At 41.8% G+C, this 26,264-nt stretch overlaps 1 protein-coding gene across 1 annotated transcript in view; it reads left to right on the top strand.

The window, feature by feature from the left end:
* Positions 1–26,264, top strand: part of LUZP2 (leucine zipper protein 2) — a 786,744-nt gene that overhangs the window by 749,635 nt on the left and 10,845 nt on the right. The window lies entirely within an intron of this gene.

The following is a 26,264-nucleotide window of genomic DNA, read 5'->3' as shown; positions in this document are numbered from 1 at the left end:
AGACAGAATGTTAAAGCCCTAAAAGAGTAAGTGCCTGAACAAGGACCCTCACAACAAGAACACTAGGAATCATTTTAATGAAAGGTCCAAATGTAAAAGTATTAAAAATTACTTTTGAAATTACAATAGCTTGCTACTGCTTGTATGAGATTTTAGTGACTGGGTTTACAAATACTTTAAATGTTTCTGCTGTAGCTCATAGAGATAGGCAGGTTTACAAAATATCCAATTTTCTCATTTTTACACTTGCTTTCCAAGACTTGGCTTTTATCCTATTTATCTAATTTACTTTACAGCTATAACAAGTAATGTTGTCTGTGCTTTTGACAAATCCCTGCTTATATGACACAGTACAAGTCTTTTGTCTATATTTTATGCCAATCAATCTGTTTTTATAGGAAAGAAATATACTGTAAATATTTTTTACTGATATGACAATTTAATTTGTTCAGGAGAACACTATTATGTATAGAATATATTATTACATTCTCGTTAGCTGCATTCATGGATGTCTTTGCCATCACTGTAAAATAATTGAGTAATGTGCTATTATTTTTTTGTTATTTGCCCTGAGTTTATTTTTCAAGACAAGCTTTTATGAAATCTACTTTCTTAGATGGGTCAAATTTGTTCAGAATAATAGAGTCTCAACAGGATATAAAAAACAAATCTAGCAATTAAGGTATCTATCAGAAAGAATTAGCAAAAAGTTAAGAATTGCAGCAGTGAGCTTGTTTTTATTACTTTTGATTAAATGTATTATATATGTCATTGGCTAGTTGACATGGAGTATAGCCATAACTTTTAGAATTGATCTTTGGCAATCAAAGGGTTAAAGTGCAATTTTTATAGCAACTTGTGAACGAATTTGTGACCTACCCAACAACTTTGTTAACCTCCCTGGTGGTATTCCCGAGTGTAGCTCGGGGTAAAGTTTCAGTACCACAAGCGGTAACCCTGAGCTACACTCGGGCTTACCATGCGGCGTTGCTTCGGGATCCCTCGATCACTTACCTTGTCCTGCGCTCTCGCGATGTCCCTCTTGCAGTGTCCCCGGCAATGTAATCTGGTGGATGCTAGCATCTGTCATCTGGGTTCCGTCCCCTGCGAGCATCGGGACGTACGGGGACAGAACGGCGGGAAATTTGACATTCACTAAAATCACATAGTAAAACATTACTGTATCAAACCATTTCACATACATTTTGTCCCTGGTGCTTTGTCCTGTGCCCTGCCTGCATTTTTACTGTTCTTTCTGCCTGGAAACTGAGAAACGTCCATGGCATCCAAAAAGCGTCCTTTTAGGTCAAAAGCGGTTTTAGACCAGCTAGAGAACAGCGATAGTAAATTAGAACTACCCGCAGAATTGAGTGATAATGATTCGTGGGGAAATTCATCATCAGACACTGAAAACGATTCTGTGACTTTGCTCAGTGATGTGCGAACTTGGCGCTCTATTTCAAATTTCAGTGTTTTTGGTTTGATTATATTATTGAATTAAATTTATTAATATTATATTATTATTTTTATGATTATTTATTAAATTATAATTTATGATTTCGTGTTTCAAGTTTTATCATACCCGGGATGTTTACTAGACTCTTGTTCGGACAGATTTCAGTGAGTTATTCCTAAAAATTACAGGCCTGCAATAAAAAACTACATATTTCCATGCAAAAAAATGTACCTATTTGAGCACAGAAATATGAACATAATCAGACTGCTAGGGAGGTTAAAGCTGAACAGCAGGAATTCAGCACTTTGTAAATAGTGCAGACATACTGTGAGTTAAGACTAACAAGGTGCCACCTCCTGGACTTATCTCTATTTTTTACATCTGACAGGTTTAAGGTGCCCCCCGAAAGGCATATTTATTCATAAAACACAAAGGCTTCTGTGAATGGGCAGCAGAGGGGTGGGAAGAACTGCTGTATGTGCTTCTCTCCTCTCTGAGCCCTAAGTGTCTTCTCCAGGCATGTCATAAACAGGGGCGGACTGACAACTCATGGGGCCCTTGGGCAACAGGGGATCATGGGGCCCCTGTGTCCTTGCCCAAACTCAAAAAAGCCTATGAAAAAGGTACCAGGGGCATCTCATGGGGCCCCCTACTGACCCTGGGCCCTCGGGCAGTGCCCGAGTTTCCAAATGGTCAGTCTGCCCCGGTCATAAACCTGTCAGAAGTAAATAATAGAGATAAGTCCAGAAGGTGGCATGCACCTCATTGGACTTAACTCATAATATACCAGCACTTTTTGCAGGCTACAATCCTGGAATTCAGCTTTAAATGCAAAAATTCACTTATTTTACCTTAAAGTGTATCTAAAGAGTGCGCATGCGCGGCCGTCGGGATCGGATGTCCCGGCATTAGCTCCGCACATCTCCGGCACTGACAGCAGCCCATAAAAGGGCATAGTGCCGCTTCACCCCTGGGGCCCCCCCCTGCCTATCTCCGGATCTCGGGCACCTGTCAATATGCCCGGCAAGTCGGCGATTAAGAGCCGTGGAGGCTCCCAGCTGCGGCTCCCTGCGGGGACTGGGAGGACCAAGATGGCGGCCGGATCGGCGCCCGCGGCTCATGGGGTCTCCTCTGCCTCTCCTACAGCAGCACCTCTCCCTCGGAGAGAGAAGATGGGCTCCTCGTCCCACGCTGGGCCAGGGAGGACTACAGCAGCATCGCTAGGTGGGGTGAGTGACTTCCTGCAGCCCCCCCAGTCATCCTCCAGCCCTGTGCCACTAGAGTCCCAGGCTTCGGCCTGTCCATTGAGCCGTGACTCCCCTGCATCCTCGCCCTTGAGCAGCGACATAGCTGCCATTTTTTCAAGCCAGCATAGCGGTCCAGATCCCGCTGATGACAGCCCGGCTTCCTCGCCAACGATTCCTCCTGACCCGCCTCTATACTCTTGTGATGCGACTTTGATAGCTCGATTCGCAGATTTGCTGCAACGCGAATTAGACAGAGCTACCTCAAAATTGGCGGCGGATTTAAAGCAGGATTTTCAGGCCTTGGGCCACCGTTTAGACTGTATTGAGGCTAAAGTTGATGCGACAGTCCAAAGTATCTCCCAAAATTCTAACATGATCACCGACTTGCAAGATCGCCTGGAGGAGGCGTATTCTAAAATTGATGACCTGGAGAATCGGGCTAGGCGATACAATTTTCGCATTCGAGGTCTTCCTGAGTCGGTTAAGGAGCTTACTAGCTGCGCACATACCCTCATGCGGTCCGCTATGCCTGCAATTGATGATCTTCATCTTGAGATTGATCGCATTCACCGGGCATTGATCCCCCCCCGGCAAGGGGGGCCTCCTAGAGATATCATCGTCAAGCCTCATTTTTTTCAGGTTAAGGAAGCGGTTATGCGGTTTGGCAGGGAGAATCCGGATATAGAGCTTGCAGGGCACAAGGTACAAATCTTTGCTGATGTTTCGTCGGCCACTATCCAGAGGCGGCGCTCCCTCAAGCCACTTCTTTCTCACTTGGTTCAAAAGGGCATTAAATATCGTTGGGCCTACCCTTTTCGTCTGCAGTTCACTCTTAATGGAAAGTCCTATGGGTTTACTACATTCCAGGATGGCGAGGAGTTGCTGCTTCAGCTGGGTATTATATCTCGCAGTCCGACGTCCCATTCTCCCACGGGATCGGCTTCTCGACCTCCGCCGCTCCAGCCTTTGTGGACTACTCCATCGTCTAAGAAGAAGGGGTCCCGGAATCCGCCCGGGTGGACTTCTTGAACTTTTGTGTTCTTTTGGGGACTTTTCGCTGGAATATGTTCGTTGATGGCGGCCTTTCTGTGGCTCTTCGGAGCATTGGCCGCTGTTGTTATATTGGTTTGGGGGGATGGGCTGGGGGTGGGACTTAGGATGTTAATTACATTTGTTTGCTGAATATCATTTCAGTGGCTCTAATTGCTTTGTTTTTTTGTTTAATGCACTGTGCGTTTGATTTATTGTTATTGGGTTGTAACTGCTGTTAGTGCCGGAGAGTGTCTTTGCGCTCTCCCTGATTGGAAGACTCTTCCCCGGGAATGTTTCTCTGGGCAGACCTATTCCACCGCAGGGCTATTGCTCTGTATTTCCTGGTACATTGTTTCCTTCATTTTCTGATACTGTTTTGTGTACCGCGGTCACTTGGCATTTGGACTTTTGTGATCCGAATGTTCTCTTTTCTTTTTTCTGTTTTTTTCTGTCTTTTTTCTTTTTGTTGTTTTCTGATTTTTTGGGGGGTCAGCTGGCGACATTTAGGGACTTATAGGGATCTTCTTACTTTTAAGGAACGAGGGGTCTTTATTCTGCTTAGTTCCATAATTATTTGTCATGTCTTCCGTACGGTCCACTAGCGGAGAAATTCGCTTCCTTTCTCATAATGTTCAGGGGTTCAATTCCCCATCCAAACGTATACAGGCTTTCAGCTCATACTACTCCCTTGGGGCGGATATAGTTGCCTTACAGGAGACTCATTTTCCACCCTCCTTCTCTCCACGTTATATTCATAAAAATTACCCTCTCTGCTTTTTTGCTAATGCCACAGAGAAAAAGCGGGGGGTGGCCCTTTGCTTTTCTCGTCGAGTGTCCTTTGTTGACTCTAAAATTATCCGGGACAAGGAGGGGAGATATCTTTTGGTGAAAGGCCACTTGGGAGGCGACCTTATCACTTTTATAATTTATTATACCCCCAATACCAATCAGGTTGAATTTTTCCAATCTTTGCTAAGTACTCTGGTAGGAGAATTTGAGGGTGACGTTATTCTAGCTGGTGACTCTAATTTAGCATTGGATCAGACTCTGGATCGTTCCCAAACCGCCACGCTTCAACCTCCTTCTAGACGGAGCCGTAAATTGGCTCAACTTTTATATCGCTATGATCTTATTGATGCATGGAGGGAGGCTAATCCTACTTCCCGAGACTACTCCCACTACTCCAGGGCTCATGATAGTTATTCTCGCATTGACCATATTTTTCTTCATACATATTCACTCCCCAAACTTGTCACTGCTAAAATCTTTTCCACGCCCTGGTCTGACCACGACCCAGTTTCTATCACCTTTTCGTCCGAGACTCTTGGTAAGACGGCTTTTCATTGGCGTCTTAATGACTCTATTTTGGGTAATCCATCTCATTGTCGGGAAATTTCATCGCACCTACAAATGTTTTTTGATTTTAATAAAGCAGAGGACACGAACCCGGCGATTAATTGGGCAGCTCATAAGGCCTCAGTCAGGGGCTATATTATTCAACTCTCTTCTTGTTTAAAAAAAGCCCGAACTGACCTACTTGCTACTAAAACTCAGTTATATATTGACCTGGTTGCTCAACATAAACATCATCCCAGTTCTGATTTGTTACTTAAACTTGACCAGGCCCGACTGGAACTTAATTTATGTCTTACTACCACTGCGGATAAACAACTTCGTTGGTCTAATCATAAATTCTTTACGTGGAGGGACAGACCTGGCACCTTGTTGGCACGCAAGCTGACTCCTAGACACTCCCAGACGGCCCTCCCCAAGCTCAGACTGGACAATGGTTCGTTATCCCAGGACCCGGGTAAGATCCTCCACAAATTTCAGTCTTTTTACTCTCAGCTTTATAGTTCGCCCACGGGGGGCTGTTCTTCTTCCTCTCTGGAGGCTTTTTTGGAGTCTATCTCCTTTTCCCCCCTCCAGGAGGCACATAGGGAGCTAATGGAACAACCTATCTCCTGTGAAGAGGTTGGGAATGCGGTGAAATCCCTGGCCTCTCACAAGGCCCCGGGACCGGATGGTCTTCCTAATACTTACTATAAAGCTTTCCCGGACATTCTGATACCCCATATGGCCCTGTACTTTAATTATTTGCGGGAGGGGGGTGTGGTTCTCCCAGAGGAAAATAAGGCATTCATTAGTGTCATTCCCAAGCCTTTCAAGGATGCCGCTATGGTCTCCAATTACCGGCCTATTTCTTTAATTAATTGTGATTTAAAGATTCTTACTAAAATCCTGGCCTTACGGCTCCATAACTTCTTGGCCTTATACATTCATGATGACCAATCAGGATTCATAAGTGGTCGACAAACATCGGACCAAATTAGGCGGACTATAGCTTTGCTGTCAGCTGTGCAGTCCAATTGGGATGGATCGTCGCAAAGGGATGTTTTTCTACTGTCACTGGATATTCAGAAGGCATTCGACAGTCTGTCCTGGGATTATTTGTTTAAAACGTTGGACAGGTTTGGGTTTGGCCCTTATTTTACGACGTTGTTGCGGGCCCTCTATTCTACCCCGTCAGCTCAGGTATCCATTCGTGGACATAAATCAGTTCCTTTTTCGATAGAGCGAGGAACTAGACAGGGATGTCCTCTTTCTCCGTTGCTCTTTGCATTGGCGATGGAACCTCTTGCGATTGCTATTCGCGCTGATTCCTCTATATCGGGTGTTATCTGTGGTCAAAGGGTTCATAAATGTGCCCTATTTGCCGATGATGTTCTTATGTATATATCTGATCCTCGAACGTCTCTACCTGGTTTCTTCCATCTGTTTCATCGTTTTTCTGAGGTCTCCGGTCTTACGCTCAACTCCTCTAAAACTGTTGCTTTGAATATCTCTTTACCCGATTCAGAGGTTCGCTACTGCCGGGAAAACTTTGCTTTTCAGTGGGCTCCTGGTTCTCTCCCCTATCTGGGGATTCTTCTTACGAAATCTGTATCGACGCTATACCAGGCCAACTATATCCCGCTTTTCAAGCGACTTAAGAATGACTTATTAGCCTGGCAGGATCTTTCTCTTTCCTGGTTCGGTAGAATTAATTCTATTAAAATGACCTTCCTACCTAGATTATTATACTATTTTAGGACGTTACCAATTTTGATTCCCAAACGAGAACTAGTCTTCCTGCAGGCTGCAGTCTCCAGATTTGTTTGGCGGGGAAAGCGCCCTAGGCTGAACAAATCTACCTTGTTTTCTTTGAAGAGGCATGGTGGTTTGGGACTCCCTAATCTTTTCGCATATTTTCAGGCGGCCCAAATAGCACAATTATCTTGTACTACGGCCAGGGGATATGTCCCCCAATGGGTTGGGATTGAGGCTCTTTCGTGCCGTCCATATGCTATTGGTACTCTCATGTGGCTTCCCAATAGATTGCGCCCTCCTATTTTGTGTCCTACTCTATCTTATTCATTGTCAGTGTGGGATAGATGGCGAGCTCGTAAACCTTTTTTCTCTCCGCATACTCCGTTGGCTCCGGTGTTTGGTAATCCTGAGTTTGTTCCGGGTTTGTCTTTCGCGGGGTTCCAATGGTGGATTAATAAGGGTTTGCTACGTATTGGTGATTATTTAGATGGGGTTCGCCCTCGGTCTCGTCAGTATTTTGTGAATTTTTGTGGGATGCCTCGTGGAGAGATATTTCGTTACCATCAACTTCGCTCTTTTATTGATAGCAAACTTAGACTACTCACAGAACCTTGTGCGCTTACTTCCCTCGAGGTCTCCTGTGGGGCGAGTGGGGTAATGCGGGGTCGCTTGTCCATTGTTTATGCTTTGTTGGTTGATCCTCTAACAAAATTGTCTTACATGACTTTATGGGAACGGGATTTAAATAGTTCATTGGATTTGGATACCTGGCGGACGGCGGCCCATGCCTTATCGAAGATTTCGATTAACACTGATCTTGTTGAATCTAATTACAAGACGCTACTTCGGTGGTATTTGGTCCCTGCTCGCCTAGCCATTATGTATCCTTCCGTTTCTTCTGCCTGTTTCCGACGCTGTGGTCAAGAGGGTACTATGTTCCATGTCTGGTGGAAATGCCCAGTCGTGAGTAGGTTCTGGATCCGCATATTTAATTTTCTTTACTCAGTGACAGGAATTAATATCCGTAGATCGCCGGAAGTAGCCTTGTTTAATATACTACCCTCTGATGTTCCCAAAAGATCGATTAAACTAATTGTATATATCTTATTGGCGGCTCGCATTACTATAGCTAGGAGTTGGAAGCAATCTTTGATCCCGCTGGATAGGGTGAAACAAAAACTGAACTGGATAATGGTTAATGATAAACTGACGAGTATCGTCTCTGATGATGTGTCCAGATTTGAGAGGACTTGGGATCCTTGGATTGCTTATATTACTGTATCGTGAGTGTCTGGCAGCTGACCCCCCCCCCCCCCTCCTTTCTCTATTTTTCCTCTTTTTTTCTCTTTTCCTACTATTTGTTAAACATTTTTATTTTTCTTTGTTATTTTTGGTCTATTTTGCTATAATTGTTGTTTATTGATCTTTGAAACTTGTATATTTTGATGGCTTTGACTTTTTTCATGTGCATTGTAATGCTATTATCTGCTAAATTTCTTTTTTTTTTTTTTTTTTTTTTTTTTTACCTACCAGTATTATGTTTATGATTCTGAATCTGGTTCCATTTTGTTGGTGGGCCCTTTCTTTTTTTTTTCTTTTCTTTTATTGTTAGCCATCTTGTTTTATTATGTTTATTTCTCAATAAAAATATTGAAATATAAAGTGTATCTAAAGCCAACTTTTTTTAAATAGTTTTGGGCAGAGCAGGGATTGGGTTAGCACCCCTGTCAGGCATTCTGGTTCCCATCTTAAGAGAACCACCTTCTATTTGTCTTGTTGACAATTGTTTCCAAAAAGTAGGAGAAAATCCAATATTTCCATCTGCTAACAAGGAACAAGAAGTGAGGGGAATCTTCAAAAAAGGACACTTCTGGAAATTGTCTAAAAGAAAAAATATGACTTTGTAGAGGTTTCTTTTCATTTCCTGTTGTATCTATGGGACAGGAAGGGAAGGGACATTTTCCTAGTGGGATACACATGACAAACCAAATAAAACATAAGATTGGTTTAACTCTTTGCTGTTTCCATATCTAACAAAAAAAAGCCTTGTCTTCAGCTTCACTTTAATATGACTTCTCTAAGATATTCTGTAGCCAGATCCTAAAGATCACCTCACAGGGTCACTGGAAATATACGTCCTAAGGCCTGTGCTGTGTAACTTGCTCTTTCCTTCTGGTATTCTGTTCACCAATCATATACAGATTTCCAAGGCATCTTTGAATCTGAGTAGTTGCAGTGAGAAATTTCTTAAGACTGGCATTTATTTATGTTGTTCTTTGAGTATGTGATTGCTACCAAAAAGCCACCAAGTTTGGCAAAATCACTCCAGCATCACAAACAAAGATCACTCAAATCACTAACAAAAGGTAGTGAAGTAGACATTAAAGGAGAAGTATGGAGAAAGCTCTTTTGGCCATACTGCTTATATTGGTCATAGGAGTGCACTTAGTTCTGCTCTTCTGTGACCTAGAATCAGCTGACAGTGAGCTAAAGCCCACCATCGACTGACATCACAGATAGGCTTCAGACTTTGGAGAGATCCCCACAATAAAATCGGGATCCACTCAGATGCCTGACCGGATGCTGGTTCAGCCTCTCAGAGTGCTGCTGAGAACTGGAACAAACTGCTCCCACCTCCTCTCTGGTCCAGTGCTGCAATAAGTGCTGAAGGGGCAGATCACAAAGCGGTGAATGACAGTCGCTGCTCTGTGCTCAGAGCAGACCCGAGAACTGAGCGGTCAACAGCCATGTGATTGCTCAGTTCTCTGGCTGAGAGACAGTAGGGGGTCAGGTAGGTAAGTATGCATATTTATTTTTTTAAATTCCGCACTTAATGCAATTAATAGTACATTAATGCAAGGACCAGGGGCGGACTGACAACTCATGGGGCCCCCGGGCAATAGGGGATCATGGGGCCCCTGTGTCTTTGCCCAAACTCAAAAAAGCCTATGAAAAAGGTACCAGGGGCATCTCATGGGGCCCCCTGCAAACCCAGGGCCCTCAGGCTGTGCCTGAGTTTCCAAATGGTCAGTCCACCCCTGGCAAGGACTGACCCATTGATTAGTTAGTCTGTTTCCCCTGAATGAATATCAAGCTTTTATTTTAAATTTTGGCTGGAGTGAACCTATAAAGTGCATCTGGGCTCAAACTATGTGCATTAAATATTTACATTTTCTTAACAAGCAGTAAAAGAGCTTAAAGTGATACTAAACACACACTATTAAATTTACATGATTTACGTGCATTAAATATTTAAATTTTCTTAGCAAGCAGTAAGAGAGCTTAAAGTGATACTAAACACACACTATTAAATTTACATGATCCCTTCTCTTTCTGTATATGGATGATGGCCTGGTAATTATTTTAATACAAAAACATGTCACATGACCCAGCTCTTTCCCAGCCTCTCTGCAGGGAAACATAAGCAGGGGGAGCTGCTAGTCCTCTGTTGCTGGTCACGTTAAAAAAAAAAAAACATCCTTTGGGATACAGAGTGAAAATAATTAATTATTATCAATAAACTGTTCATTCATATATATATATATATATATATATATATATATATATATTTATATACACATTAAAATATTTATTTTTATCGTGGTGTGGGTGGATTTCTGCCAGTCACATGCTGTGTCACACCTCTCCAGCCTGTTTCTTAGATTAACAGTGGGGTGAAGTCTCCATCAATCAAGATGTAATTGTGTTTAGTTGGTTAGTAGGCATGGAGAAGGAAGGAGGGAGAGGGCTGTCATTTACCACTGTGTGCACGCCCACATGTGTGACTCTGTAGCCACATGGGTTACTCAGATGTGATCAAGGAAGGAATGCTCAGCATAGAAACAGTCTGAATACTGAGCATGAGCAGTTGCTGCCAGCACTGCACTGAAAAATCCCCAACTGCACTGGGGACTTGGACAGAAGGGGGAGGTAGAGACCAGCAGGTTCAACCAGGTTTTTTGCAGAATACAAAAAACAAATCCCATAGTGACTGAGTGAGTATGAACAGCATGCAATACATCATTTACTGATAGTTTTTTATGATGTGGGTTTATTGACAATTTGAAACAAGGCATAATTGACCTCTTTAGCTGCTTGTACTGTAAATTAATCCATTCTCAATTATCACAACAAAGGCTCCAAAGTCAGGTTTACATTGTTTTTTTCTTCATGTTTTTCCTTCATGTAAAAATGCAGGTAACTACAATGACATACAGTACAAAAAAAAAGGTTTTCTGTGTCATATTCAGACCAATATTCAGGATTTAATTGAGTTCCAGAGCTGTGCGATATTATGCAACATGTTGACATAATACCACACTGCTCTGAACAGCCTTGCATGTCACCGCACAGCAAGTTCAGTACACCATGCTGCTGTTCAGTGACATAAAGGGGTTTATTTACAAAAGCTGGAGAGTGCAAAATCAGACTCACTTCTGCATAGAAACCAATCAGCTTCCAGGTTTCATTGCCAAAGCTTCATTGAACAAGCTGAGGTTAGAAGCTGATTGGTTTCTATGCAGAAGGGAGTCTGATTTTGGACTCTCCAGCTTTAGTAAATAAACCCCAAAGTGTCATTTTGTGCAGTTCAAATAAATGTCATAAAAAAGGGACCTGTGTGATGCGATAAAATGCAATTCACTCTGCCCTTTGCTGGACGGCTTTGCAGCTCAAAATGCTGTGCAGGCAGCAGCATTATGGGGTGCGGGCCTTTGCGAACAGACCTGGTAGGCTTACAAAATTCTACTGTGATAGAAAGCAATAGGAAAACATTTCAGTACATTTGTTTTAAACTTTGAAGATTAATTTCTCCAAAATGTCTATAGATATAAAGGTGGATAAGGGCATCTTTTAAAGTATTTTTACTACATGCTCAACATATACGTAGATACAGTAGTATGCATAGTCTGGGCTCATGAAAACTTTAAATACATGACTACAATCAAATAAATATTTCTGAACATTCCTCCCCATTTATTGAAATTTTAAGACAGCTTTGCCATTTCAAAATGTTTCTACATTTCTATTGATCAGTTTTATTGACTTATTATTGAATATATATATATATATATATATATATATATATATATATATATATATATCTTATTATTTAACTGAAATTGAATTTATATGCAATACAATTCTGAGAAATCAGTCATGGTACGCATGTACAACAGATTGTGCGCATGTTGTGGGATGTCTAGATGGAATTTTGTCTTTTAAAATATCTTATTATCTGATCTTATTCTACACAACTAGGGATTTATTGTCATAAACCAACAGGGTGGACTTAATTCACGCATTGGGGGGTCTATTGTGTTGAATGCTGCTTGTCACCTATTTGGGGGTTGCATATTTAAAGGCTTCCCAATAAAACAGGTTTCTGCATCAATACTTTTGAATGGAGAAGCAAACATGAATGTATAAAATGGGCATCATGTAAATTGCATACTTTGTATATCTCAGCAAGACATGTCACATTTTGCATTGTAGTGTATACAATTTTTAACATTATTATGCTAAATGCACTAATGTGACTATGTGACTTGGCATTTTAAAAACATCATGAGGCACATGAACATATATACATATGGGCCCATTTATTTGAATTTGACATAATAGCTGCTCAATGATTCTAGGAATAACGTATAAAGCTGGTTACAGATTATCAGAGGCATTCATGCTAAATTACCCTTGGATCACCTTTTAGTTTGCATGTATTTTAAAATGACATTGTGTTCTTTTTTTAAAATATGCTTGATTGCTGGTTACCGACTTTAACTCAACTTGCTCTTTTCAAACCTTGAAAAGCAGTCCCTCCCTACAAAGAATTAAAGAATAAGGACAAGCTATTTATCAACCCACTTTTTAAACATTGCCTTCCTACAGCTTTTATATTTGCTGCATACAGTTTGTAATTAAATGATTCCTTAGAGCAGGGACACCATCTCAACTGGTGTCTTTAGCTCCAAGGTGATCATAATCCTGAAACAATTAACATTCTCCAGCCATGCAGACAGACATACTCACTGAATTTTGGAAAAGGAATAAAAAAGGTATCTACATTGATATTTATTACAAACTGTATGCAGCAAATATAAGAGCAGCAGGGAGGCATTATCTAAAAGGTGGGTTGTTGCATTTTCTTCTACTTTACTATTTACCTGTTTTGTTGCCTCCACCACCAGACTTGTCTGGATGAAGCTTGCTCAAAGATATTCAGCATTCAGGTGTGTTGGACTACTGGTCTTTACTGTGCACTTTGGTTCCTTCTGCCAGCCTCTATGTCATTACAGTGACGATCAGTAAAGCAGGGGGCTGCAGAGGAAACTGCAGAGCATGGCGGGTGACTCGAATATCTGTCACTTCAAATGGGCAAGATCTTTTAACAAGCTTTGTTCTTCAACCCAGAGGAGTTTGGATGTTTAGGCAGGTGGACAGATGAGTATTTGTTGCTTTCTTTGAGGGGAGGTCTGTTTTTCAGGTATAATTAAAAAGCAACAGAGTTGCTTTAAAGTAGTATATAAAACCCTAACTGGAGTACTTGTCATTTGCTACTGTAGTGTGTATTATAATTATTTTTTCTCTTGGAAAATGTTTTCTTTTAGAAAAGGTTCAGAGAAGTTGAATACCACCTACGTACAATAGGCAGGCATGTATGATGGTCATTATAACCCCTAGGGAGACCATACATGGTCCTTATGTTGTATGGAGTCATGTATGGCATATGTTTTGGCAGACAGAAGCTAAGTGGTTCATTTATAAAGGAGAGTGGATAACGTTAGCTGCTCTCCATTATTCACCATAGTACTGCCCACATGTAAGAAAAATATATTTGCAATATATTTTAAAAATATTCTTCTCAAACATATTGACATTTGAAATGCTACAATTTTGGCCATATCCAATATATTGCAAAATATATATATATATATACTTCATGTTGAAATTAGTTTTTATTACGAAATATATGAAAATATTTAAAAAAATACATTTCAGATATACAGTATGTCTTTAAAAATACAAATCTACATTTGTGGAATGCATTTACAAATATATTTTTAAAAATATTTTTCATATATTTTGTAATATATAACACATTTCAACATGATATATATATATATATATATATATATATATATTCGCACAACCAGAACACACTTTGGGAGACCTCAATATTTTAGTTCTCAAAGGAAAATTCAAATCCATTCAGGAAAGAAAAACTTTTGAACTAAGAATGATAATTCTATTTGACACAAGAGATAACGGCCTGAATTTGGACATGGGATTCCTCAATCATTATCCAACAGTTTTATCACCTCAAGCATGACTGCCTCTGTGAGTGTTGTCTCCCCCCAGACTTTGCTTTTGCTGTGTCTTATCTCTGTTTTCTTCTTTTTTTTTTTTTTCCATCCCCTACATCTCCTCTAACATTCTGCTATACCTTTGTGATCAGTACTGCTTGAACCTGAAGAAGGGGACACTCCCCGAAAGCTTGTCCTCAAAATTGTTTGTTAGTGCAAATAAAAAAAGTATCACGGACAGTACTCAATTGTTTCTACTGCTAAAAGCAAGCATTTTTACTGAATGAAATCGATTCATTCAGTGGATATTGTTGTGATTAGCTGTGATTGGCCACAGCTAATCACATGGTACAGATGGGCTGTGATTGACCCTGTCTGTATCATGTGATCACTGTGACCAATCACAGCAAGCAACATAATTGTACACAATGAATGGCATGAATCGAAGACATTTATTGTTTTCAATTATTATGTGATCTGCTGTGATTGGTCACAGTGATCACATGGTACTGGCAGTGGGCTGGTACATTGATTAGTCATTCTGTGTTTCCAGTGGACCCCGCAGGTGACAGATCGTGCCGGAGCGCAGCCCACTAGGCCCGCTCGAGGCGCATACTCAGGAGGACGTCATATGACATCCTTTCAGAATAATAGGGCTCCCGGCCAGCCATTATTTTACAATGGCCCGGGCAGGAAGCAGTTAAGTATCCATGTGTGTCACTTGGACACAGCGGATCACATTACCTCTGTGTACGGGTGATCTCTTCCCTGCACTCACACAGATCACAGACAGAGAACAGATCACACACAAAGAACTGATGCTGCAGCCTGTGAGTGTACAGCAGCCTGTCAGTGCCAACTTGCCCCAGTGTTCCTGATCACTGCCCCAGTGAAATTTAAATAAACAATGCAGACACCCCCTGTCACCTGTCTCAGTGCTCACAATAGCACCTCCATACACTATACCAATGCCCTGATCACCGCCATACCCCATACCAGCATCCTGATCACCGCCATACCCCATAGCAGCATCCTGATCACCGCCATACCCCATACAAGCACCATGATCACTGCCATAGCAGTGCCCTTATCACCGCCATGCCCCATACCAGCATCCTGATCACCGCCATACCCCATACCAGCACCATGATCACTGCTATACCAGTGCCCTTATCACTGCCATACCCCATACCAGCATCCTGATCACCGCCATACCCCATAGCAGCATCCTGATCACCGCCATACCCCATAGCAGCATCCTGATCACCGCCATACCCCATACCAGCATCCTGATCACTGCTATACCCCATACAAGCACCATGATCACTGCCATAGCAGTGTCCTTATCACCGCCATGCCCCATACCAGCATCCTGATCACCGCCATGCCCCATACCAGCACCATGATCACTGCTATACCAGTGCCCTTATCACTGCCATAACCCATACCAGCATCCTGATGACCACCATACCCCATACCAGTGTTCTGATTATCCCATATGCTATACCAGAATCCTGATCACCACCATACCCCATACCAGTGTTCTGACCATCACCATACCAGCGCTCTGATCACCCCATGTGCCAAACCAACATCCTGATGACCACCATACCAGTGTTATGATCACCCCATATGCTATACCAGAATCCTGATCACCACCATACCCCATAGCAGCATTCTGATCACCACCATACCAGTGTTCTGATCACCCCATATGCCATACCAGCATCCTGATCACTGCCATACCCCATACCAGTGTCCTAATCACTGCCATACATCATACTAGCGTCTGGCATTTTAGGGTCTCAACTGATCAATTTTTAAATGTATATTCCATAGTTTGTAGACTTTATAATTTTCAAACAGACCAAATATTATACACTGTTTTGGATTATTTTTACCCCAAAAATGTATCAGAATACATTTTGGCCTAAATTTATGAAAAAATAGTTTTATAACAAAAACTAAGAGAAATTTTTTCTTCAAAATTTTCGGTATTTTTTCAGTTATATAGCAAAAAATGAAAAACCCAGTGGTGATTAAATACCACCAAAATAAATCTCTATCTTTCATATGGGTACAGTGTTGCATGACTGAGTAATTGTCAGCTGAAAAATTTGCCTTGACTGGAAGGGGGTGAAAGTGTCCGGACTTGAAGTGGTTAAAGAAGGAAGTTCGCAATGGCAGCCCCAAAATTTCCCATGGCAGATGTACTTTAAATGAAATATGTTGTAGGTTGTAATTCCCCATTAGAAAATTCTTTCCAGTTTGCACACAAATGATTTGCATGTGGACCGTTCTTTTATTTACAGCATAAAATCCTTGATACATGCATCTCTTTAAGAACTTGAAACACAGTCTCATATACATTAAGGTGATTTATGCATCAAATATCTCTGGCCTTGCAGCTGCAGCAACACGATTTAAACATTTCATAATTCTTAGCAAACAGCCTTCTGCATCTCTCTGCCACAACTATCAATACCCAGCAGAGAGACATTTCCCAGCTTTGTAAGCATTTTCTACACCTATCCAAGCATCTTTCTGAAATGTGTCTCATCTCATCTGAGCATTTATTCGTGCAAAACAAAATCATAATCCGGAAATTAATTTAAAATGATGATCACCCTGGGATCTGCATGGAGTAAGACATAATAAAATTGGAAATCTTATTTAATGACTTTGTGCAAACAGACTGGAAGCGCTATAATGTGTAACAACACAGTAACAGCCAATCAGATGCTCAGCGATGATTGCTAGAGGCCATTTTAGGGTCCGCCGAAAACCAATAACTCAATTTTAGAAGGATTTATGTGTGTTTTATAACTGTGTTGAGACTTATTTGCAAGAGCATTGAAATGGTCAAGTTGCTTGTTTTGTTTGCAATTTTACAGGGAATGTATAGTGGTTTGGGTTTTGCTTTCTTTATATATTGTGTTAAGGATTAAAAATGTAATGTGTTACAAAACACTGGTATTACTTTTAATTAGAGAAGAATTAAAGGGTATATTAAGCCTAAACTTTTTTTTTTAGTTTTATATAGTGGCCAGGGTATAGAACCCATGTTAAGTATTTATTATAAAAATCCTACAGATTGTCGTCAACAATACAGAAGTTACTATGCTATTAGACATCACATCCATACAATCAAAACAATTTAAAAAAAATTTGATTTTTTTTCATCATAAATCATAAGTTTTATTTACAACTATATAAACGTAATCCACAAGTTAGATAAAGTATACAATAAGCAAGAGCCAAAGTGGGTCTTTATAATTGTCTAAACATTTCTAGAGAGGTAAAACCTATAAACTGCTGCTAAATCGTTAGATTTTTATTCATTTAAAAAAATAGTACTAAAAACACAATGATTAAAACAGAATTGTTACATGCTCATGAAATACTGTGAAAACACCTACCAATGACCAGCCCATAACCACTGCCCAACCAACTTCTCTTATCAAACCACATTGTTATATTTACAGTGAGGAACAGAAGTATTTGAACACCTTGCAATTTTGCAAGTTCTCCCACTTAGAAATCATGGAGGGGTCTGAAATTCACATTATAGGTGCATTCCCACTCTGAATCATTGTATGATTTTTAAATAATTTATTTCTCTTGCACTGCTGAACATAGGTATTTGAACACCTAAGAAACAGCAAGAATTCTGGCTCTCAAAGACCTGTTACTGTGCCTTTAAAAAGTTCACCTCTACTCCACTCATTAATCTAACTTAGTAGCACCTGTCTGAGCTCTTTAGAGACACCTGTCCACCCCACAGTCAGTCAGACGCCAACTACTACCATGGGCAAGACCAAAGAGCTGTTAAAAGACACCGGACACGAAATTGTGGACCTCCACAAGGCTGGAAAGGGCTACGGGGCAATTGCCAAGCAGCTTGGTGAAAATGGATCAACTGTTGGAGCAATTGTTAGAAAATGGAAGAGGCTAAAGACGACTGTCAGTCTCCCTCAGACTGGGGCTCAATGCAAGATCTCAACTCCTGGGGTATCATGGGATGGGTGGGATGATAAGAAAGGTGAAGAATCCGCCTAGAACTACAAGGGAGAAGCTGGTCAATGACATGAAGAGAGCTGGGACCACAGTTTCAAAGGTCACTGTCGGTAGAACACTACGCCGTCATGGTTTCAAATCATGCATTGCACGGAAGGTTCCCCTGCTCAAGTCATCACATGTCCAGGCCCGTCTGAAGTTTGCCAATGACCATCTGGATAATCCAGAGGAGGCATGGGAGAAAGTCATGTGGTCAGATGAGACCAAAGTAGAACTTTTTGGTCTAAACTTCACTTGTTGTGTTTGGAGGAAAAAGAAGGATGAGTTGCATCCCAAGAACACCATCCCTACTGTGAAGCATGGGGGTGGTAACATCATGCTTTGGGGGTGCTTTTCTGCGAAGGGGACAGGACGACTGCACTGTATTAAGGAGAGGATGAATGGGGCCATTTATTGTGAGATTTTGAGCAACAACCTCCTTCCCTCAGTCAGAGCATTGAAGATGGGTCGTGGCTGGGTCTTCCAACATGACAACGACCCGAAGCACACAGCCAGGATAACCAAGGAGTGGCTCCGTAAGAAGCATATCAAGGTTCTGGAGTGGCCTAGCCAGTCTCCAGACCTAAATCCAATAGAACATATTTGGAGGGAGCTGAAACTCCATGTTGCTCAGCAACAGCCCCGAAATCTGACAGATCTCGAGGAGATTTGTGTGGAGGAGTGGGCCAAAATCCCTGTTGCAGTGTGTGCAAACCTCGTCAAGAACTACAGGAAACGTTTGACCTCTGTAATTGCAAACAAAGGCTTCTGTACCAAATATTAACACTGATATTCTCAGGTGTTCAAATACTTATGTTCAGCAGTGCAAGACAAATAAATTCTTTACAAATCATACAATGTGATCTCCTGAATTTGTTTTTCAATTGTGTCTCTCAGAGTTGGACTGCACCTACAATGTGAATTTCAGACCCCCCCCATGATTTCTAAGTGGGAGAACTTGCAAAATCGCAGGGTGTTCAAATACTTCTGTTCCTCACTGTATGTATATATGTGTATATATATATATATATATATATATATATAAAAATAACATTACAAATATAACATCAAACAATAGACTTGTCGCCTTAGTTGTAGACTTGGTCAACAATATGAGGTTTATCTACCAAAGCTGGAGAGTGCAAAATCAGGTGCACTTTTGCAAAGAATCCAATCAGCTTCCAGGTTTTTTTTGCCAAAGCTTATTTGAACAAGCTAAGGTTAGAAGTTGATTGGCTACCATGCAGAGGTGCACCAGATTCTGTGAACCAGCTTTAGTAAATCTCCCCCTATGTGTTTCACATAATACCTCTTCAGGAGAGGTGAGGTGCTTCAATTTGAGATTCAAATATTGTCCTCACACAATATTGTCTACCCGTAACCCAAGGGCCTAGCAGGGACATCATTAGCACAACACTAATAAAAAAAAATTTGAGTACTTAAGTGTCGCTTACTAACATTTAAAGGTTCAAGCTCCATCAATCTACTACTTTATGCAATAATATCCTGACAGATATTCAACATTTAAACTTTCTTCACTCCATACAACACAAAAAAAAAAGTTGTGGCTAAAGATACACTTTAAGGACACTATTATTTATAATGCTTAACATAACCAAAAAAATCCCTAATCATGTATTTAAATAAAAACATTTTTTTTTTCCTTTTGTGCTTTGAGTAGCTTGGTTGTGTTTGCTTGTAAGTGGAGCAATTTACTTTACTATATACAGCACAAAGAAAGATATTTAGAGTATAAAAGTGGTTATTTTATCACGGGCAAAGGCCTTTACAAATGCTCTATAGATCAAAATGAATGTAATCTGCAGTATTTCACTCAGTGAAAGGCACTTACATGTTTCTCAGTAGATAGACGGTATGGGGCATGTAACGAGAACATGAAGAAGGAATTCTTTTCAGCTCTTTGTATCTTTATTAGCCATTTCAGGAGTTCAAAGTTTTAGAGGCTAAAAGCATTTTTGTGCTGTGGCAAGCTGTTTTTTCCCAAGGCACCATAGAAATAAACTGCAACATGTAGTCTGTATGGCACAGCAAAACTATGCCAAATAATATTTTTCTCTTTTAGTATGTAGCACTATCCCCTGTGAGGGTCGCTGTGTTTCCTGGTACCCCTGAGCAATGCACAGCCAAGCAACACACATTTTCCACACTTTCATCAACAGTCAGTGAACAGTCCATGCGTTTGTTTTTTGTGTTTTTATTAGGGGAATATAACTTTGATTGGGTAATAGGGATTATAGGATGCCCAACTTAATCAAAGCATGGGGAAAACTTCCTTCCTATTTACAGAAACAAATCCTGGACTGTTCTTTCCTTGAAAGCCATCAGTCATTGCAGATCAGTAGCAACAGCTCCTTCTGGGGGAGGAACTATCAGCCCCTCTGAAATCAACTTAGCTTCTTGTAAACAACATGCTGAGATGTCTCCTCTCCCCAGTAGAACTGCTCCCAGCTCCACAGCCTGCAGACATTGCCAGCCCGAGACCTAGGGGACCCCCTCACAGACCACCACCAGTCTCCTCAGCACTCCCCAATCTTCCTCCAGACTCCCCAGTCGGCCTGACAATCACATATTTATGGACTGGTCCACCACTCTACCAGGTACTCCAAATCTGGCATTGGGTAAACTCCCACAAACATGCAGATTAGGTATCGACATCCTTCACCTACTGGCTTTTGGAAGGTTCCAAGTCCCAACCTGTTTAGTCATCCAACTTGACCTTCAGTAACATGACCTTAATCACAGACTCACACAATTACCATGAGTCATACACAATAGATTTGATTCTGAATTTGATTTTATAGATTATTAAAGTACACTTTGTGGGACATATGTTCTTGAGGCAAATAGCTAAACCAAATCATATGACTGTATATTGTCATTTTTCTGTGAAGATTACCACTTAGCCAGCCACCTGCCACTTAAGTCAAAAGGGTGGCTTTGACAAGCACTGTCAGGAATGGATTCACCACTGGTGGTGGGACTCACCTGCTGTGTGGGCTGCAGTACCAGGGCTGGCCAGCGGGTGCTCTCAGCAACCAGAAGCTCACTCCTGCAGTCAGCCATCATCTGAAGCTGATTGCAGGAGGTGTATTTAAGCAGGACCAAGCCTGTGATCAGTGCCTTGGTGTATGTTTCCCATGAGCCCCTGTACCTGGTATCCTGTGTTCCTGCTTATCTGCCTAGTTGCCTGCTTTGATCCTGACCTCTGCTAACCGTCTCCTGTTGAACCCCTGGCTTGCCTGACCATCCTTCTGCCTGATCCTCTGTACCGCGCTGCCCATGAGTTACTGAACCCGGCTTGTGACCCTGACACTTCTCTGCCTGCTCCTCCGGTACCTCACTGCCCGCACGTTGCTGACCTGGCCTGCCTGACTACGCCTGACGCTACCCAGATGATCCATCCATCCCGCACGGATCCAGTCACTACTGTCCAAACCTGACAGCCCCTTCACATCAGGCTTTCCCCCGGTACATACCCTCTACCACAGTTGGGTGCACTCAGGGGCCGCGACCTGGTCTCAGTCCTGCGCCAATTCCATCCCCACCATCAGGGGCTCTGGTGAAAAGGCAGACTGGGGCTTAGACTCCGCGCCCTGGGGAATCCTCTTCTGTGGGTGACTGGAGATCCCGCCGGGTGGTGCCTGACAGTACCTTACGGCCCGCCTGACCATTCCACCTCTCCAGCCCTGACTACACCTGTGTTCCTGAAGCCTGCTACTTCCCTGTGTCAGTCCACACATTTCTGGTCACACCCGGATCCCTAACAAGCACCTGGCAAAACTAAAGAAACTCAAAGCCATTAGCCTATATATTATGATCAGATTATAGATTGTCTAGACCAGCAATGGGCAAACTATGGCCCGCGGGCTGTATACGGCCCAGCGGACCTTTTAATCCGGCCCGCGGAGCGTGATAAAGAAAAAAAACAGCCAGGGCAGGCAAACATTGGCTGTCAGGATGTGTGTAGGCGGGGCAGCGTGACGAACGTGAGGGGAGCTAGGCTCCTCTCACAGTCCACCCTGAAGACCGGAACGGCGCGGGAACACGGCGAGAGGAACGCGCGGAGCAAAGGTAAGTAAATTGACACAGGGGGGACTTGGCTTACTACTTGGGGGGGAATAGTACTATGGGGGATGAAATACTATATGAGGGATGAATTAATATGGGGGATGAATTAATATGGGGAATGAATTACTATAGGGGGGATGAATTACTATATGGGGGATGAATTACTATGGGGGATGAATTACTATATGGGGGATTAATTACTATGCTTACTATGGGGGAATATTACTATACTTACTATGGATGGCATGGTAGTGGCTGGGCCGGCCAGCAGCTAGTGGGGGGCATAAAAGTTTTGTAAAATAACTCTTTTTATGCTTTTCTACCTTAAATTAATCTAAACATTTAATGTTACAAATTTTAATTTATATTAATTCACACATACACATCATTCATCTACTCTTGGTCCGGCCCCCCGGGTCCATTATATGAACCCATTGCGGCCCTCAAGTCAAAAAGTTTGCCCACCCCTGGTCTAGACCTTTAGCAAGAAGGAAAACCCATGTCACATGCATTCCCTCTGTTTCCAAAGAGGGTAATTAATTTTGTACCCCTAAACATCAAGGCTGCCGTTGCTTGGGCACCTACCAAAAGCAAAGGATAATAAAGCTTTATGCTGTATTTAAAAGTATGGGAGGGTGGCAGGGAACTGTCCTCCACTGCTATAAGGAGTAAACAAAGTTGGCCTCCCCTAACCTAATCATCAATCTTGTTCCCCCAAGCTAAAGTAGCTAAACAGTTGCCAAGCATTGGCTTGATGGAAAGTCAGTTAGACTAACTCTCCATTAAGCCACAGTGCAGATCTTAACTTCTAAAAGCTTAGAACCCATTATCTAATCTTAATATTGGTCCCTGTAAAAACACTGGTGTGCTTTTTAACTTATTAAAAAGAAGAGAGGAGAGGAGAGGCGGTAATCGGCATTCCTCGGAGGGGACATGTACACTGATCATCAGGGCACTGATGAACAATATGCCTTGATGATCAGTGTAGCCCCAGCAGTGCCACCTGTCAAATTAATAGCAAAGGAGCACAACTATAAACATGTGAATAACATATCAGGAAATATACAAAATATCCATCATAAATAAAATATAATTCATAAAACATCTAAAAGTCCATGATTAAACACCCAGGATGCAAATGAAAATCTTCCTGCTAACGTTGTAACTATAAAGTAGAATTTGAAAACACCCAGTGACGAATCCACTAGGACAGGGGTGGGCAACTGTGGCCCTCCAGTTCCTGTAGAACTACAAGTTCCATGAGACATTGCAAAACTGACAGTTACAAGCATGACTCCCAAAGGCAGAAGCATGATGGGACTTGTAGTTCACCAACAGCTGGAGGGCCACAGTTGCCCACCCCTGCACTAGGAGAGTAAGCACTCTCTCACAATTGACCTCCAAGAAAAATGGAAGGTCTGAAAGCACTTTTATTTAATGCACTCCAGACAGCCATCTTTATCTAGGAATCCAGAGTACAGATGGATACATCAAGATGGAAATCCCATAAACATGGAAAAAGAGGCTAACAATAGTAAAGTAACACTCAAAAATGTTTTATTACAAACTATAAGGTTATATTTTGATGTCTAAGGTATCCCTTTGGTCTTTATTTTTGGGCGATTCTAGATCCTTGTCACTTCATTCTCAAGACCCAATCATTTCTATTGGTGGAATTACCAATCTATAAAAAACACAATCTATTCTGCGTTCTGAATTTTACCATTATTTGCAAATCAGACTTTTTTGGTACGCATTATGCATTTTCCCCCTCAGATTCCTTTACTGTTTTTGAGGGTATCTGTCATAAACATCCACATGCGAGAGGAATAATCCCAACTCTTTATACCTCTCTTTCTATAGAATCCCCACCCTTGAAGCTGTCTTGTATGATTGCTTGGGATTGTGATGAACAATGTAGAGAACAGGAGACCGGACTCTATATGGATCAATTTCAGGAAATGTACCAGATCTTTGGCAATTCGTGATGCAGCACTAAAATCAATTACTAGATGGGACAATACCCTGCTTAAACTTTCTAGTATTTACCTGCAGGTCCCATCACACTTTTTTCGTTGTTGTCATCAACCAGGCACATACTGTACCTTCATACCTTCTGGGAATGCAAAAAAATAGCCCCGGTGTGGCTGGAACTCTTTAATTTCTGTTCTTTATTGCTGGGTAGACAAACTACTTTAACACAGTCTTCGTGACTATTATTTTCATTCATTAAGGATTTTACACGCCTTTTAGAGATATTGCTCCACATCCTATGTATGAGTCTGTTATAACATTTGGGTCATTGCATTTCAAAGGAAATCTACAACTATGCCTTTCTCTCCAATGGATGCCATTATGCTCATGAAACAGATATTCTACATGATTCATGACTCTAAACCCTGTTTTGATGCCAAGTGGGATGCTTGGTGTTTATATCGTTCTCCCAAAACCTCATAATGCCAATTTTGGACTCTGTTATAACACTATTTTGTTATTTCCAGTTGTTGCATATATAGTACTGTCTTTTGGTCTGATTTTACTCATTTATTTAATTCTCTTTTTGTGGATATTTTTATTTCCTGTATGCCTACACAGCAATTTTCTACTGTTCTGTAAGGATCCATTTTGGGTCTTCTTTATTTATATTGATGTTGTCTATTGCAATTGTGACAACTTGTGTACTTAATGTTTGCTTCAATAAAAGTTTGCAAACAAAAAAAAATGTCCAAGAGTGATGACAGTGGAAATCCTCCCTACACAAACAAGTTTCACCTGAATGACTTCCTCAGGGGATTTTTGCATCTTGCTTGTTTAACCACCTCCCGCCTGCCATATAAGGCAATGACGGGTGCAAGGCTGTTCTCTCGTTCTTGGAGGACGTCATATGACGTCCTCCCATTATAACCGCACATGAGTGGCTCCGGGAGTGCGCAGCGCGGCGATCGACGATGCGCTGTGTCCCTCGGACACAGCGGATCACCAATCAACGGAAAGAGCCGAAGATTTCGGCTTGGTGATGTGATCAGCTGTGTCCAATCACAGCTGATCGCATGTAAATAGGGAAATGCCAGTTATCGGCATTTCTCTCCTCACGAGCTGTCACGCTGACAGCTTGAGAGGAGAGCCGGTAATCGACATTCCTCGGAGGGCACATGAACACTGATCCTCAGGGCACTGATGATCAGTGTGCCCTGATGATCAGTGTAGCCCCAGCAGTTCCAACTGTCAGTGTCCATCAATGCCAGCTTCAGTGCTCATCAGTGCCACCTGCCAGTGCCCATCAGTGCCACATCAATGCCCCATATCAGTGCCTACCAGTGCACATCAATGCAACATATCAGTGCCCATCTGAGCTGCCTTTCAGTGTCACTTATCAGTGCCAGTCAGTGCCACCTGTCAATGCCAGTCAGTGCCACCTATCAGTGCTGCCAATCAGTGCCACCTATCAGTGCCAGTCAGTGCCGACTATCAGTGTGCATCAGTGCCACCTATCAGTGCCCATCAGTGCTGCCTATTAGTGCCACCTAACAGTGCCAGTCAGTACCGCTTATCAGTGCCACCTATCATTGCCATATATGAGTGCTGCTTTCAGTGGCCATCAGTGATGCCTGTCAATGCCCATCAGTGCCACCTACCAGTGCCTCCTCATCAGTGCACATCAGTGCCCATCACTGCAGCCTCATTAGCGGATATCAGTGAAGGAGAAAAATCACTTATTTACAAAAATTTAAACAAAAACTAAGAAAAAACTTTTTTTCATAATTTTCAGTTGTTTTTGGTTTGTTTATCAAAAAATAAAAAACCCAGACGTGATTAAATACCACCAAAAGAAAGCTCTATCTGTTTAAAAAAAATTATAAAAATTTCATATGGGTACAGTGTTGTATGACAGCGCAATTGTCATTCAAAGTGTGACAGCGCTGAAAGCTGAAAATTGGCCTGGGCAGGAAGGGGGTATAAGTGCCCAGTAGGCTAGTGGTTAATCATGGA

The sequence above is a fragment of the Staurois parvus genome, unplaced genomic scaffold (assembly GCF_062004578.1).
Source record: "Staurois parvus isolate SC_StPar_1 unplaced genomic scaffold, SC_StPar_1.0 ptg000818l, whole genome shotgun sequence".
In the NCBI taxonomy this organism is placed as follows: Eukaryota; Metazoa; Chordata; class Amphibia; order Anura; family Ranidae; genus Staurois; species Staurois parvus.
Note: the sequence above shows the minus strand (reverse complement) of the source record. Positions and strands in the feature narration are given on the sequence as shown.